Raw genomic sequence first — 15,843 nt, 5'->3', positions numbered from 1 at the left:
AGTTTTGGAAGCTGAGAGTCCAGGGTCAGCCCCATTGCTCAGGCCTTTGGTGAGGACCTTCTAGGCTGCATCACAATTTAGAGGTGGCATCTGGAGGGAGGGAAGAAGGGAGAGAGAGAAAGAGAGAGAGAATAGTGAGACAGTAAATCAGATAGCAGGAAGAGCACAGTCTTGATCTTTTATAACATTCCCTCTCACAATAATTAACCAGTTCCAAGAAGAATTCTCTTATTCTCTGCTATTCCTTTGGGGATGGGTCCCAATAACCTAACCACCTCCCTGTAGGTCCACCTCTTAAAGGTCCCATCACTTCCCAACACTGCACACTGAGGGCCATGCTTTCAAGATATGAACCCTTGGGTGACACTCACATATCATACCCAACCATGATAGCAGGATGTACTCATTTGCTTATTCAGCAAATAGGTATTAAGCACATATGTGCTAAGCAAATCAACAACATCCCTGTACTTTTTCAGCTACTGTTCTGGGGGTGGGGGTGGGGGAATCAACCGTGGTCCAGATGGATTACTTGAGCAGACTCCTTCCCCTCTGACTTCTGGAGGATTTAGACAGGGAACAATTGGCATGAGATCCAGAACTGGGGTCAGGAAGGTTTTCATACTAATTCTCCCCAGTACCCTTCCTGCAAGCTTGCTGCAGGTGGACTGTGTCCCCTGACTTGTGCATCCCACCCCTCGATCCTCTCAGGAAGCCTCCTCTGCCCAACTTCCCTTTCTGGGTACTGATGACTTCCTCCTACACTTGCCCCTTCAAGGTCAGGAATGATGGCAGCTCTCAGCTGAGTCCAGCACCAGGGTTCAATAGATGCCTATTGTTTCCCTCAACCCTGCCCCACCTCTATAAATAGTCCTTCACTGAATTCCTCAAATCAGCCATTTTCAGAGCCACCTTTTTCCTACAAGGACCCTGACAGATGTACATAATTAATTTTAGCCAGGAGGAAAGGATGTGAAGAAAAATAAAGCAAAATGATATGATGGAGTGTCCTTAGCATGAGAACATTGCTTTAAAGACAGTGATCAGAAACATCACTGAGAATGGAGATGTTTGTACAGGACTGGAGCAATATGGAGAAGTGGGTTATGAGAAAAGCCAATCGAATATTTATATTTTCCCTTCCCTATCCTGACCATGCCCTGGGGTTAAACAGATCCTTTCCTGCAGGACTTCTCAGGGTCTTGAATGTTCACCTGTGCCCTTTAATTCTTCAGGAAATGGTGAACATTCAAGACTCTGAGACTACATAATTGACCCCAATCCCTTTCCTTCAAAGCACCACTGTCCTGTAGAAATCCAATAAAAATCACCTATAGTCAGCCCTTGAGATCTACTGATGCCATACCTATGGATTCAACGAAGCCAAGATGCAAAATTTAAAAAAAAATCTTATCAGTACCAAACACATCCAAACTCTGTTACTGTTCATTAGTCCCTAAAAAACAATGTAATAACTACATGAAATTCACATTATATTGGGCATTATAAGTACTGCAGAGATGACTGAAAGTGTATAGGAGGAATATGCACAGGCTATGTGCAAACACTTTGTCATCTCATGGAAGAGACCTGAGCATCCTCAAATATTGCTGTCTTCTAGGGTCCTGAAACCCAGCCCCATGGATACTGACAGGATGACTGTAATTTTAAAAGTCTTAGTAGGTGCATTTTTAAAAAATAAAAACAAATGGGTGACATTAACAATGATTATATATTTTATTTAAGCCAATACATCCAAATACTATCAATCCAATACACAATCAATATAAAATCATTAATGAGGTAGTTTACATTCTTTTGTGGAGACCAGCATTGGGGCTATAAAATCTGGTCTATTTTGTGAGCTCCCTGATCCTCTCAGTCAGCCACATTTGAAGTCCTCAGTGGCCGCACAGGTCGGTCATATAGGACTGCACAACCCTAACACACCACACAGGTCTTCTCCTCCACAGGGTGCTCTTCAAGGACCTTGACCTAAAAGGACCTACAGCCCAAAGCTCCCCCCACTGTAAAAAGCTGGGACATATAGAGCCTAAGGAACAAGTTGCAAAAGGTAGCATCCCAGAAAATGTGTGAGGAAGATCTCACCTTGAGGAAGAATGTCTCTAATATGGTCGGTCATATGCCATCTAACTTCAGCCAGTGACAGGCCACATATAAAATAGTGCATACCACATAGCCTCAGTGTGATAGGATGAGCCATCTAGGTTTGTTTAAATCCATTCTGTGACAGTCACACAACATGCTTTGGAGTAAGATGGTGTGCTCCACTTCCTTTACTCTGCATGGCTACACAAATTATTTAGAATTGTTCTGCAAATGGGACTTGTCTCTTCTCTCCTATTCATCAATCATCTATCTATATCAGTGTAGGCTCCTGGATATACACTTTGAGCTATAATGCTTTATTACTTTATTTGTTTTCTTGTTCAAATTGTTCCAGCTTTAAGTAGGGAGAGCTTTCATTTACATGGTGACATTTTGACATGGACACTCTTATTGCTAAAAGGTAAAAAAGGGTGGTTCATTCAAATAATGGGAAAAGCCCAAGACCTGAAAGCCCATCTCTGGCTGCAGAAGTTCCCCTGTGTCACAATTAGCCTACTTGGGGTCCTTTGTTCTTGCCCAGGTCAAGTCCCAGAGGACTGACTGAGATCACCAAAACTCTCCTCTAAGAAATCAGAAAGGCACTGCTAGTTGTAGGAGGTCTTCGGGTGTGTGGCCTCTCCATACACCAAAAGTTCATAGCCAAAGGAAGGGTAATTATATACCTCCACAGACACCCAAAAAATGAACAGCATTGGCTCATAATGAAGGGGTTCAAGGCTCCATAAATAGTGCTCCCTTGCACCTCAACCATCTTAGAAGCAAATTAGAGCTTGCCTGACTTGCCGAGCATGAACTCAGTGCCCTACCTCACCCCTAAAGCCCATAGAACATTACCAAGAGTATATGCAGAACCCTGGGAGCAAGATCTGGGAACAATTACACAACTTCAATGTACAAGAGCTAAGCATACAGTGGCCTCTTGTGACGTGGGTTGTTCTGAAACCAGAAAACAATCCCCATGTTGGCTACAAACCTCAAGGATGGAGTCTTGCTATGGGCAATGATTGCACAAGTACTCCTGTTTAAATTCAGTGGGGAACAACCTTGAGAAATAAACTGGCTCTGGAGGAAAAAAATTAAAAATATTCCACTAAGGAAGGTCTCAAAGCAGAATCATCCTATGAAGAAAGTTCTACACAGGGTCAAATACTTCAAGAATCTGCACTCTTCCCATAAGTTAAATATTTGGCTCCTCTTAGGGGAAAAAGCAATTTCAACCTTTATATTGATGATGTGTTTATATGATAACTCAAATTCAAGATGTATTTCAAAACCCAAATTCCCATTTACACAGGGTAAATCACATGTGCTATAAAAGGCTTAATTGACATAGAAAATCATCCTTTTTTAAGTCTAACATTCCTCTTTCCAAGTTTTTTTTCAAAATAAAGTTTTAATATAAAATACTTCAAACATATAAGCAAGTCTAGAGAACGCAAATACATAGCTTATAAGCTCTAACTTGATTTTCTTATCAAAATCCACAGATTTTTTTTTTTACATAAAACAGACATTCCAGAATCCCTTGCAGTCTCTCAGCTGCCCCACTTTCCTTAGCCATTGCTGGCATTTTGGTTAATTCCCACTGGACTTGGTTTCCTTTCTACCTCAGCCTGTGTTAGGGAACTGTCACCTCAGAGAGGTCCATGCACCTGCTCACATTCAGCAATCAATTGAACTGAAAGCTGCTGTTCCCAGCATTCAACAGCAGATTCCCTCTCCCTCTCACCTCCCCCTGCCCCCATTAGAGCAGTTTGCTGCTTCTCCAAGTCTGCCTGCTTGTGATGTCCACTTCATAGCTTCTGCCTCAGCGCCCACCAACCTCTCTCTGGGACATGTGTCCTTCCTTCAAATCACAGAGTGGTAGAAGGGCCCCCAATCCCAACCCAGAGCGACCAGGTACCTCATGGATGCCTTTCCCTGTCCAGCCATGGAGGACCAGGGTAGTGAGGTCACATGACATAGCTGTGGTCAATTATGCGGCAGACATTAAACCCATTCCTCCAAAAGGCAGGAACCTATGGCAAGCCCCCTGCATCATCTCGGGGGCTTCTGTAGTCCTGTCCTGGAGTGGCTTCAAATGACAGATATTTATTTCTCCATAGTCCAGGGCATCAGAAGTCTGAAGTCATCAGCAGCCCATGCTTTCTCCAAATCCTCCCAGGAAGGTTCCTTCCTAGACTCTCCTAACTCCTGGTGGTCCCTGGCTTTCCTTGGTATCACTCCAGTCACTGCCTCCATCCTCACATGGCCTTCTTCCCTTTGAATCTCTGTGTCCTCTCATTAAAAGGACACCAGTCATTGGATTTAAAGCCCACCCTAAATCCATGCTGACTACATCTTGAGATCCTTAACTAATTATAGCTACAGAGTAGGTTACTTGCTGAGGTTCCAGTGGGCGTGATTTCTGGGGGTACACTACTGCAGATTTCTCCTCAGTACAGTGTGATGTCACCCCACAAATACTGAGAGAGCAAGGGCTATGCCTTTGTCACCTCTTTAGGGTGTGCCTCAGTGTGGTATCAGGGACTAATTAAACTCCCACTGGCTGACTAGAGTGCTCTTTAAAGCCTTGGAAAAATTCATTGATACCTGATCTCATAAGGTCCCTACTGTTCCTGCATTGATGCATGCACCTTGTCATCACTGAAGCCCTATGACAGCACTGGGCCACACACGCTAGACAGTACATGCACCGAGAAGCAGAATCATGATGTGGCCTCCTTTTCAGGACAGAGGCTGCCACTTCTACTTCTCAAACCTTCAGCTGAGCTAGTGTAACTTCTGCAGACCTTGCCCTGTCTTCTAGTGTCTTTCTGCCTGTGAACTACCTGACTCCAAGGACCATACTGAGGTCTTCTTCATGAGCCGCCAGTCACTTGAGGACACAGACCAGTCCAGACCCACGTCAGCCTTGTTCCCCAACTCCTCTCTGGTGGGAAAACAAACCCAACCAACCCCAGAACTTGCGTTTGGTTCTCAGTGATATTTAAAAAAAAAAAATGGATTTGGTTCAAGGTTTAGCAAACTGGTGCCATTTGTTCTGGTTTTTAGGTTCAAGGTTCAGGCCAAGTCCCTGCTCCAGACAGAAGGAATGTCCCTGGAATGCCTCTTCCAACTAGGACTCACAACAGCTGAAAGGGCCCGGTGTCCAGATGCAGGCTGCCTGCTCAGCAGACACCAGGGCCTTTTCTTCAGCTCCAACACAAGCCTCCAAGCTGAGGACAGGCCTGGGCAGCACACGTGGTTCTATTCTTCTAGGCCATGCTGCCTTTCACCAGCGAGGGGCAGAATGCCATTGCCTTGGATTAAGCAGTCGTGCAGCTGAGCTCACCCTCAGCCCAAGGCACTGTGGAGGGGCTTTGAGGAGGCTGGAGAGTGGGTGTCACTGCATAAATCCACCAGTCTCCACATGTGAGCACAGCACCCCTGTCCATGACCTTTGCTAGATGGGGGCCCAAACTCAAAAAGTGCCAGGCAGAAAACCTTAATAACTAAATAAAATGTTTGGTGGAATAGCAGACCAGTGCGGAGTGGCGAGTACTGGGGAAATGACACAGCCATGCTTGACAGCGTGCTCGATAAACTAAGGATCCAGCTACAGTCTGCTGATTGGAGGGGCCTGCTTAAGCACACACCGTGGTTTCTTTTGGCCATGTCAGTTTTGAAGTGTGCTTTCTGGGGGCCACTCTGCTCTTTCCCTCTCCAGTCAGGGAGCTAAGGACTGGACATCAGCAGAGCTCATCCCAGGGAATGACAAAGAAGACGGAGCAGCTGGGGTGCTGGGGACACCTGGCTGTGAATCATCAATGAGGAATTTTAAAAGGAAAACACATTTCACCCTTTTCTCCCTCCCACTTGGACCCTCACATTAGAGGGTGCCCCCAATTGCGCATCAGGATCGATGGGGCTTGCCCTGAACCCTGGAGAACTAGACCAAAAGACACATGTTGGCATGTCCCTGAGGGACTGCCCCAGTCCTAGGTGGAGGACAAAAGCACCTCCCACCACCATGCAGGGAGCTGAGAAACACTGGCAGGAGAAATGGAACAAAAGTCCCAAACACCTCCACTTCTCAGAGGGATTTTTTTCTAATCCCTGCCCTTTAAGTAATCAATGGGCAACTTTATCAAAGTCACTCTGGGTGTTCCCTGACAGAGCCGGCCTCTTTGCCCAAGAAAAGGGCCATTTGTACTTTATTTTGGCGACGTGGATAGAAAAGGCTGCCTGAGACACAATCCAGAAATATTTCCTTGTGCTGGCTGCCCCAGAGGATTAGCCCACTAGCACATGCAATTTCAGCTGGGTGTGTTTTGTGTTCAACTATGCCTGCTACGTGCTGGATTCAATTATAGGTTTTCTTACACTTATATCTTCATTAGTTCTATGCTGAAGAGTGGATGGAATGTGCTGTCAGCTTAAAAAAAAAGTGTTGACGATTTTTTTTTTTAAGATTCAACATTGTCCAGTCCTGTTAAAAAAAGAAAAGAAAAAATATCTTGGCTCAAGCATACATTGCTAATGGGTATGGAATTGATTCACAAGTTCCCATCTCTAGTTATATAAAAGTAATTACTGCAACCTAGGATAATTGGTTCCATATCCAATATTCACAGAAGGCTGGGGGGAAGGGGAAAGGAGAGAAAAAAATTAATATAAAAAAATCCAACAACATTCAAACTATCCATATGTCTACTCCTGATAAAAGTCATTAGCTGTGATAAAAATCTTGAAACAAACAAACAACAACAAAAAAGCCTGCAGAGAGCAGAGCCCTGATGTCCTAGCACTTCAAAACTGGTAAGTAAGCAATAGAGCACAGGGAGCCATGAGGATCAGGGTCTACAGAAGGCTCAAAGGTTCATCCCACAGCCAGTGATTGCAGCATGCCACTTCCTGCTCAGAGGTAAACCCTACCCAAAAGCCCAGTGGGGCATCTATCTGTCTCCCAGTTCATGGAGTTTCAAATCCTATCAGTAGCTATTGGGACTACAGTTCCCATTCTGTCACTTAAGTGGGTCCCAGGACTGGAAGGCATTATCGTAAGAGGACACAGCTCAAAGTTGCAGGGAACAGTTCTACAAAGCTGTAGCAACTACAGATAAGATCTGGAGGAGCTTTGAAAAATAAGACCCTAAGAGTTAGAAATAACAGAAAGAAGGAAGTTAAAGGCAGGCTTTTTTCCCAGGAAAGTGGAAAAGTGATGTGGATTAATTCATGAATTGTTTCACAATATAGGATCTAATATGGATCTAAATATGAGTCTTTTTTTTTGGTACTGGGGATTGAACTTAGGTCCTTGAGCTTGCAAGGCAGGCCACTGAACCGCTGAGCTAAATCCCCGGCCCTTAAATATGAGTCTTGACATTGGTCTCTGCCACACTTCAGGTTTGGTAAAACAGAAGCTCTTTCACAGCTCTCTTTCTGTCATCTATAGAATTATCTTTCTATGCTGGCTTTGTTACATCTGTGAATGTCTCATCTTACCTAGAAGGATAACAATTAGTTATGGGGATCAAAAAGAAGGAATGGCTCTGGACATCGAGTTGCTAATGATGTCTTCTTATTGTTTGGGTTTGCAGAGTCAGGTAGTGTGGCATGCCTCAATGGCACCTGCCTGTGAGTCTGTAGCCCTGGCTCAGACTACTATTAAAAATTCAATGTCCATGCTGGAGAAACCCCAACTTTTCTCTTACATTATCTCTGGCCAGCCTTGACAGATTCTCAGCCCAGTAAGACAGGCCCATTGGAAAAACTCTGGCAGTTATGCAAGTTCTACCACACACTGCCTTCGGTTCTGGGTTCCTATGGAAGTTCAACCCAGATCATTTTCACTGGGTTCTGCTTATGCCTCTTTCTCACTTTTAGTCTGGGTCAGAGTCAATCAGAAGTTTGCCCAGGCCTGACAGTATCTTCAGAGCTGTTTCCTTAATCTCCAGTCCATGCAGGCAGGAGAATTGGGAACACCCTTATTCCTCCATCAAGAAGTTCAGCCTAGGGCCAGGGATTTAGCTCAGTGGTTCTGCCGCCTGCCTTGCAAGAAGTTCAGCCAAGAGACCCAGACATGTTAAATAAGAGTACAAACCCAATTAAATGTTTGAAATAAAGAACCAGAAATCTAGTTAACCCACCATCGAGGTGCATTTAGTCATGTAAGAAAAGGTAGAGTGACTTCGGGGTTGGATGCTCCATAGCAGGGAAGACTGAAATCAAGAACAGCAGCAGTTGGAAGAGCCCACTAGTGTTGCAGAGAACTGGCCTGGGTGGGAGGAGGACCTGGGGGAACCTCAGTGCTTCCCCCAGGGCAGGACTGATCCTCAGGTCTCGCAGTGGAGTGGTCAAGCTGCCATGTGTTCTGTTTTCACAAACTGACAGCAGTTATTCTTTGAAAGGGTTGGGCTGTGGATTTGAGAATACATAAACCAGCAGGAGGAGTGAGTGAACTTCACTCCCATCCAGCTGGCTGGAAGGCAGCTGCTCATGCGGAATGTTAACGGAAGTTATGGGGCTGGGAAATTAAAGGGAGAAATGTATCTGCCCGGGGCCTTTCCTGGGAAAGTGAAAGGACTGTTCCAAGACAGATGCTCTCAGAGTTCTGGACTTGGTTTCTTTCTCTTTTAAAAGACTGGAGGACCTGGCCTTTGTTTATTTTCTGAGGGTTTAGTTAGACAATAATGCAAGTGTGAGCACTGCACTCTTGAGAGAGGGGTAGCAGACAGATAAGTGAAGGACAAAGAGAGAGAGATAAAAACATGACCTCATCATTCGTTGCTATGTACTGGCTGAGATCAATCCACAGAGAAAGGCAAAGTTGAAATAATTGCATACTCAAAAAATAGTTATTTTTCCAGACACTGTTCAAAGTATGCAGGTTACCTCAGTGAACAAAGAGGATCAAACCTGATCAAACTGCCTAAAGTGTTACCAGAATTTCTAGACGTTCAAGTTATATGAGCCAGAAAATTCCTATAACATGGGGGCTTTGTTTGTTTTGCTTCGATTTTGGTGTTTTTGTTAGTTGCAAAATATTCTAACTGCTACTGCCATTCTCTAGACATGGCGGCGCTTGAGTCAAACTCGGAGTCTGGTCACTTTGCACTTTACATTCAAGTTAACCAGAGAAAGCAGGGCACAGAAGGCAAAACGCCTCTGTCTTTGAAAATCCTAACCACCTCTGGGTGGCACACAGCTCTTATAAGTAGCCAGGAAATCGATCCAGGCTGAAAAAAGAATTTTAAAAATTTCAAAAAGATAAAAGGAAAGAATGAAAGGAAGAATTCCACAGGAAATTGGAGAGGAATTTGAGAGAGTGTGTGTGTGTGTAGCAAGTATCACTGGACCACAGCCAGAACAACTGGCTGGAATAATTCTTATGGAAAGCTTTGGGAGCCCAGGTGCCCAGGGACAGAAGGACCTTGCCATAGTCTCTCTTTCAAGGGATGTTTAATGGTAGTATTCCTGAGCATAATTTATATGTGTGAATTAGCATTTTTTTGTTCATTCTGTTCCCCAAAGATCGTATGAGAAAGATAATACTCTGAACTTTAAGAATCTCCAAATGCATTTATTTTTGACAAAAATCAAGACTTTGTTCTCCACTTTATTCACCAAAAGAGCCCTCCATTGACTTGATTTTAATAGAATATGTTTTCCTACAAAGTGACACACATACACACACACACACGCACGCACACACACACAAACACATTCATTCCCTTCTACTAGGAAGCAATCTAACAGCGAAATTACTGTCTTTTAATAAGCCCTTTTCAAGTTGTAAATTGCCACAGACATTCTGTGATATCTGCTTCATCAGCATCTGCTCCTGTATATCCTTTTAACAGCATCCAACTTTTCTTGGGGAGCCAATCTTCCTCCTTTTTTAGGATTCGTATTTTAGTGGGTCTGACCTCTGGTCTTGAATGCAAGGACGGCCATGGGATGCAATTGCAGTCAATCAGAGCACCCCACCTCCTGGCCACATGGTAACTGGTTTAAGGATAGTGCACAGCCCAACCCAAGCTAATGAAAATCAGCCCCTCAACTGCTGCTGGCATTATTGGAAAAGACACTGTCTCTACAGAGTCTGCTTAGCTGACAGAACCCAGAGTCATCATGGTGCTAACGTGAAGTAGCACCCACAGACAGGGAGAGAGGAAGCCTTGGTGTTACATCTGGACCTCCAGATCCACTTGTGCCTGAAGGAAATGCTCTATCTGTGGACTCTTCAAGATAGTATTCGAATCAAAAAATAATTGCTTTTTAAAAAGTATTTGCTATAGTTTATGTTCCCTCCAAAATTCATGTTGAAACACATTCTCTATTGTGGTGGTATTAAGAAGGAGCATCTTTCAGGAAGTATTTAAGAAATGAGGGCAGTATGCAAATGAATGGGTTAGTGTCTTATCATGCAAGGGCTGGGCGAGCTGGCTTAGGCACCGCTGGCCTTTCCATCCATCTACCAAAGGAGAACACAGCAACAAGCACCATTTTGTGGCAGAAAGCAGCTTCAAATGCCAGGGCCTTGACCTTAGACTCTCAGGACTCCAGAGCTGCAGAAATAAATTTCTCTTCTTTCTAAATTACCCACCCAGTCTGTAGTGTTTTGTTATAGTAGCACTAGTGGAATATGACATGGCTTAAGCCAGTCTAAATTATGCTTCTATCATTTTCAACCAAACTTTCTGGCTGTTTCATTAGCTAAGATTACCTGGGTATTCCCAGTCCAGCTTTTCCCTGCACGTAACACTATCCATCATGACAGTTCAGAAGTAGCTTGAGTCTCCACTGTCTGCTCATCAGATATCTTCCAATTTTTTCTTCTCTTTAGAAAGATACAATGTTCACAGTGCTGCCTCCCTTCATTCCTCACTCACTGTGAATTTTATTTGTTCTATGAGCCGTGCTTGAAGACTCCATCTATGTCCAGTGACCCTGATAGACCTTTAAAACTGGTACAATTGCTGAAACCTGAACTCTGTTTTTAAGAGAGAAATCCGAACTCCAGCAGCTGTGTGTAATGCTTTTGTGGGCGTACACAAGAGAACATTCACCACAGTCCAGGTCAACAAAGTCTTACCTGGAGTGTTGAATCTAATGTTCAGCTCAGCTCCAGAGAAGTTGGGAGCTCTCTCAAGGAAAAAGTGGCAAATAGCACCACAGGAAATGAACAGGTCTTCTGTCAAAGATGACTGAATTACTCTAAGACAGGTGGCTAAGCCCTACAGCATGCACTGATTGCTTTTTACAAAATTTCACATTCCACATTTTTTTCACGTGTGTATATGACCATACTTCTATCTTTTCAAGAAAGACTATGGGAAATCCCATTTGGAGGCAAATGAATGGAGCCAAATGGTGGCTCTTCATGGCCCTTAAACGATGTAATGTTCACATATACAGAGAAGGGCTAACTTTGGCCCTAAATATTTGCTATCCCTGTCCTTCCAAAGATGCCTGTGTGCCTGAGCCCTAGCAAAATCCCAGGGCATCCACAACTGCCTGCTCCAAGGAAACATGGTAAGCCGAATAATGGTTCCAGAGAATGTCACACCCTCATTCTAGGAATATGTGAACATTACCTTCTGAAGTAAGAAGTACTCTGTATATATGATTAGTCATGGATCTTGAGGTGGGGAGATTATTCTACCTTAGCTAGGTTGGCTCAATCTAATCACAAGGGTCTTTATAAGAGCAAGGCAAGTGAAGTCGGAGTCAAAGGAGAAGATAATGGAATTCATTGATATGCTCTGAAGACAGAAGAAGAAGCCACAAGCCAAGGAAGGCTGGTGACTACTAGAAGGCAAGAGATGCGAGGAAGTGGATACTCCACTACAGCCTCCAGAAGACTAACACCTTGACTAATACGAGACCTGTGTCTTCCAGAACTGTAAAGGATAAATCTGTGGTTTTCCAAGCCAGCAAGGTTGAGGTGATGAGAAACTAATACCAAGATGACTCAAGATAGTGGCAGTAATCCCTGTACTGAGCCCCACCTGAGCTGCATTTTTGTGGTAAGGAAGATGTTACACGTATGTGATAGCCACCCTACCCAAAGGTCCCAAGACAGAAGGTCCTGCTCCTCCCCTTAGACAGCATCCTGCTGACCACCCCCCATCCTACAGAGGCACTGGGTATATGAAAAAGGATACCTGACTCTTTACGGAAGATGCGCGTTAAAGATATGTTTACTGATGAAGTAAAACGTGTATTGATTTGCTGTGGCCACTGTAACAAGTCACTGAGACAGAGAGAGGAGCCTAACTCTGCCCCAAAGTTATTTATATTCTTTAGTTACCCGAAATGCCTTGTGACCAGCCCTGAGCTACAACAGGCTTCAGTGAGGAACCTAAAACAGATGATTCCACCTGTCTGCAGCTCTCCTCAGTCAAGTACATGAGAAGCGCTGCAGTATAAGTTCTAATAAAGCCTCTTCTGATCATATTTGCCTGCCTATTCGATTTCTGCCTGGGGTAGCATGTGCTAAACTAGTAACACTGAAGGGCTCTCGTGCCAAAAGCCACTAACAGCCAGAGCTTGTAACACTGAAGATGACCAACAGCACAAAGCAACAGAGAGTGATGGATAATAGTCCACAGCTGCCATCTCTGGTGTCCAGAAGGGTTTCCAAGGCCTCCTAGTAGCTGACTGCTTCAAGTACAAGACCTGGCTGGTGCAGACTGTTAAACACAAATGCAATATTTCTAATTAGAAGTGTTTCATGCTAAAAGAATCTGGGGATGAGTGCACAAGCAAGGATATACAGGGCCTACCAGAGAGAGCAGGGTGACTTGTTTGCCCAGTGACAAGCCAGTTCGTTAGTGCACACCTGGATTCCAAAGGAAATTGCCTTGCTAGGACTGATAGAAGTGTCTGAGATGTGGACAGAATTCCAGTGCTCAGAGCAATGGGTGGTGCCTACAGAGGAATTGGGCATCTTTGGCAGAAAATAGGACCAGAACAGAGAGTCCAGACAGAGAAAAAAATGTTTAAATATGAAGTATATCATCAAGAGGAAGCACAGGCTTTAAAATCAAACATTGGGTAAAAACTTCCTAGCTATGTGGCTTTGAACAAATCTCACCCCCTGAGTCTCAGTTTTGTCATCTAGGGTCACAGGAGCTTCCTAAAGACCTGCTGTGAGAAGTTAAATAAAGAGATGATGCATAGAAAAAGCATATATAATACGGCCTGGCCCATGAAAGTCTTTAGTAACACCCATTCATTATCATTGCTACTTATGTTACCTACAAGAGCTAAATAACTTTAAGATGTAAGACTGCACTGGTGATATTTATTAAGTAGTAAGTGCTTACAATGCAATTTCATATTCATCAGAGTTTAAGCACTCTACTTCCTGTTGGAGATTATACATTACAAAATAGTATAATGTACCCCAGTTTCCAGCATCTGCTTTATTTTGATGATCACCCTAAGACCTGGGATTTACTGTATTATTTTCCTCATCTTTCAAATTAAGCTCAATGTCAGATTCATATTACTAAATTGCAAACCCAACCAAAATTCTTCAAATTCTATATAAAAACATGAAGAGACATTTCACAAAGAAGATACACATATGCTGTAGAAAATAAATACTTTAAAGGCTATTCAACATCCCTGGCCACTATAGAAAGGTAAATTAAGACCATCATGAGATATGACTAGACACCTATATCAACATACACACAAAGATTAAAAAAAAAAAACAAAAAAAACAGTAGCCAGGTGTGGTGGCATATTCCTTTAATCCCAACAGCAAGGAAGAATTGCAAGTCTGAATCCTGCCTGGGCAACTTTGCAAGACTCTGCCTCAAGATTAAAAATAAAAAGAGGCTTGGAAATAGCTCAGTGTTAGAGTGCCCAGGGTTCAATCCCCAGTATTGGAAAAAAAATAGTAACAACACCAAATGCTAGTAAGGATGTAAAAGAACTATACACATTGTTACACATTGTTGGTAGGAATATAAAATGATAAAGCCACTCTTGAAAACAGTATGGTACTTTCTCAAAGCTAGGCATGTGTTTGGCACATAATTCAGCAATCACACTCCTCAGCATTTAACCCAGATACATGAAAGTTTACATCCATGCAAAAAAAACTTTCACATGAACGTTTATAGAAGCTTTGCAGTGCTTCAAACTAAAAACAATCAAAATGTTCTTCAGCAGGTGGATGGTTAAATTAACTGCATCTATCTATACCATGAAATACTATGCAACAATGAAAAGGAGTGAGTTACTTGTTAAATTCAATAGCTTGGATGGATTTCAAGGGCAATAGACTGAGTGAAATAAGTCAATTTCAAAAGATCATATGCTATGTGATTTCATTTATATGAGATTCTCAAAATAACAAAATTAGAGGGGCAGAAAACAGATTAGTAGTTGCCAATGGTTATAGATATAGATGAGTATGATTATCAAGGGACAGCTTCAGGAAGAGCTGTCTTGTAACAGAAAAGCCCTATATTTTGATTGGGGTGGTACTTATGCACATTCACATGTGCAATAAAATGACTTTGAATTATAGACAGGCCCTGATTTATGATGGTTTTATTACTGGGTGGGGTAGAGACCAGCAGTACTTTCCCATTTCTTATTGTCTTGTTCCATGAGTTGGATGGAACAACTGGTGAATGTGGAAGATTAACATTTACTTAGGGCAAAAATAAGAAGAAGAAAAGGGAAAAGTAGCGCCAAAGAAGGGCTCAAGGAGAAAGGGTGCTTGAAAAAAGACAAAGAAGATACATCCTACAAGCTAAGTGGAACAAGAAAGAGGGCAGTGGTGCAAAGCCAATTACTGCCATCATTTTTCTCTTTTTTGATAGTTAATACACATGGTCCCACTTGATCTCTTGCTAGAAGATTGGTGTTAGGTGCTAGGTTCAACTTGTTTGCATGTCAGAAGATTGATGTCGGGTTTTATTCCCTGTCACTTGATCTGTGGAATACATGGTGGAGCAAAGCAGAGAAAGGAAAGGGTCAAGGTCCCCATATCCCCTTCAGGGATTTGCCACCCACGACCACCTCCTAGTAGTCCCCACCTCCTAAAAATGCTGCAGGCTGGTGACCAAGCCTTCCCTATGTAAGACTTTGGGGGACATTCCAGACCCAAACTATCACAGCCCCTGAGCCACTTCCACTTTCTAGAAATTGGCTCAAAACTCAGAGACACTTATCAGAGCCTCTCAAATTCACTCCCTTCCCAAGCACCTCTCTTTGGGGACAAAGTATATCTTGGTTACCTTTTCCTTTTTTCCTGCCTGTTTGTAATTTCTGGAAAACAGGCTGAGAACTTCTTTTGTTTGTTTGTTTGTTTGTTTTTTGGTACCGGGGATTGAACTCCTTGTGCTTGCAAGGCAGGTGGTGGAACCACTAAGCTAAACCCCCAGCCCCAAGAACTTCTTTTTTATTGGAATGGAGAAACAAAACCAGGGGAAAAAAATCAGATATATACCAAATAATTAGCCTTTCACCAGTTACTACATTTCCATTGAAATGGTTGATTTCTTTAGCCATAAAATCCAACTTACAACTCAAGCAGTGCCCAGTTATTTTAGCTTCCTATCCCTCCAGAAACAAGGACTCTAAATCTCGACCCCTTGGAAATATGTTCTAGATTATTTAATCTTCATAATGAGCATATGAAGAATCCTTTATAAGGATTCTTCCCCCTATGTCACTGAATAAGAATCTGAGTTCTCCCTCCTG

At 43.1% G+C, this 15,843-nt stretch overlaps 1 long non-coding RNA gene across 1 annotated transcript in view; it reads right to left on the bottom strand.

The window, feature by feature from the left end:
• The window catches only part of LOC104860852, a 46,285-nt gene continuing 30,442 nt past the window's right edge, over positions 1 to 15,843 (bottom strand). The window contains exon 3 of the long non-coding RNA XR_779814.2: positions 1 to 90. This is a non-coding gene — a long non-coding RNA (uncharacterized LOC104860852). The remainder of the gene's footprint in view (positions 91 to 15,843) is intronic.

Source organism: Fukomys damarensis, unplaced genomic scaffold (genome assembly GCF_012274545.1).
Source record: "Fukomys damarensis isolate Sample0158 unplaced genomic scaffold, DMR_v1.0_HiC HiC_scaffold_9, whole genome shotgun sequence".
NCBI classification, from domain to species: Eukaryota; Metazoa; Chordata; class Mammalia; order Rodentia; family Bathyergidae; genus Fukomys; species Fukomys damarensis.
This window is presented reverse-complemented; position numbering and strand designations above follow the sequence as displayed.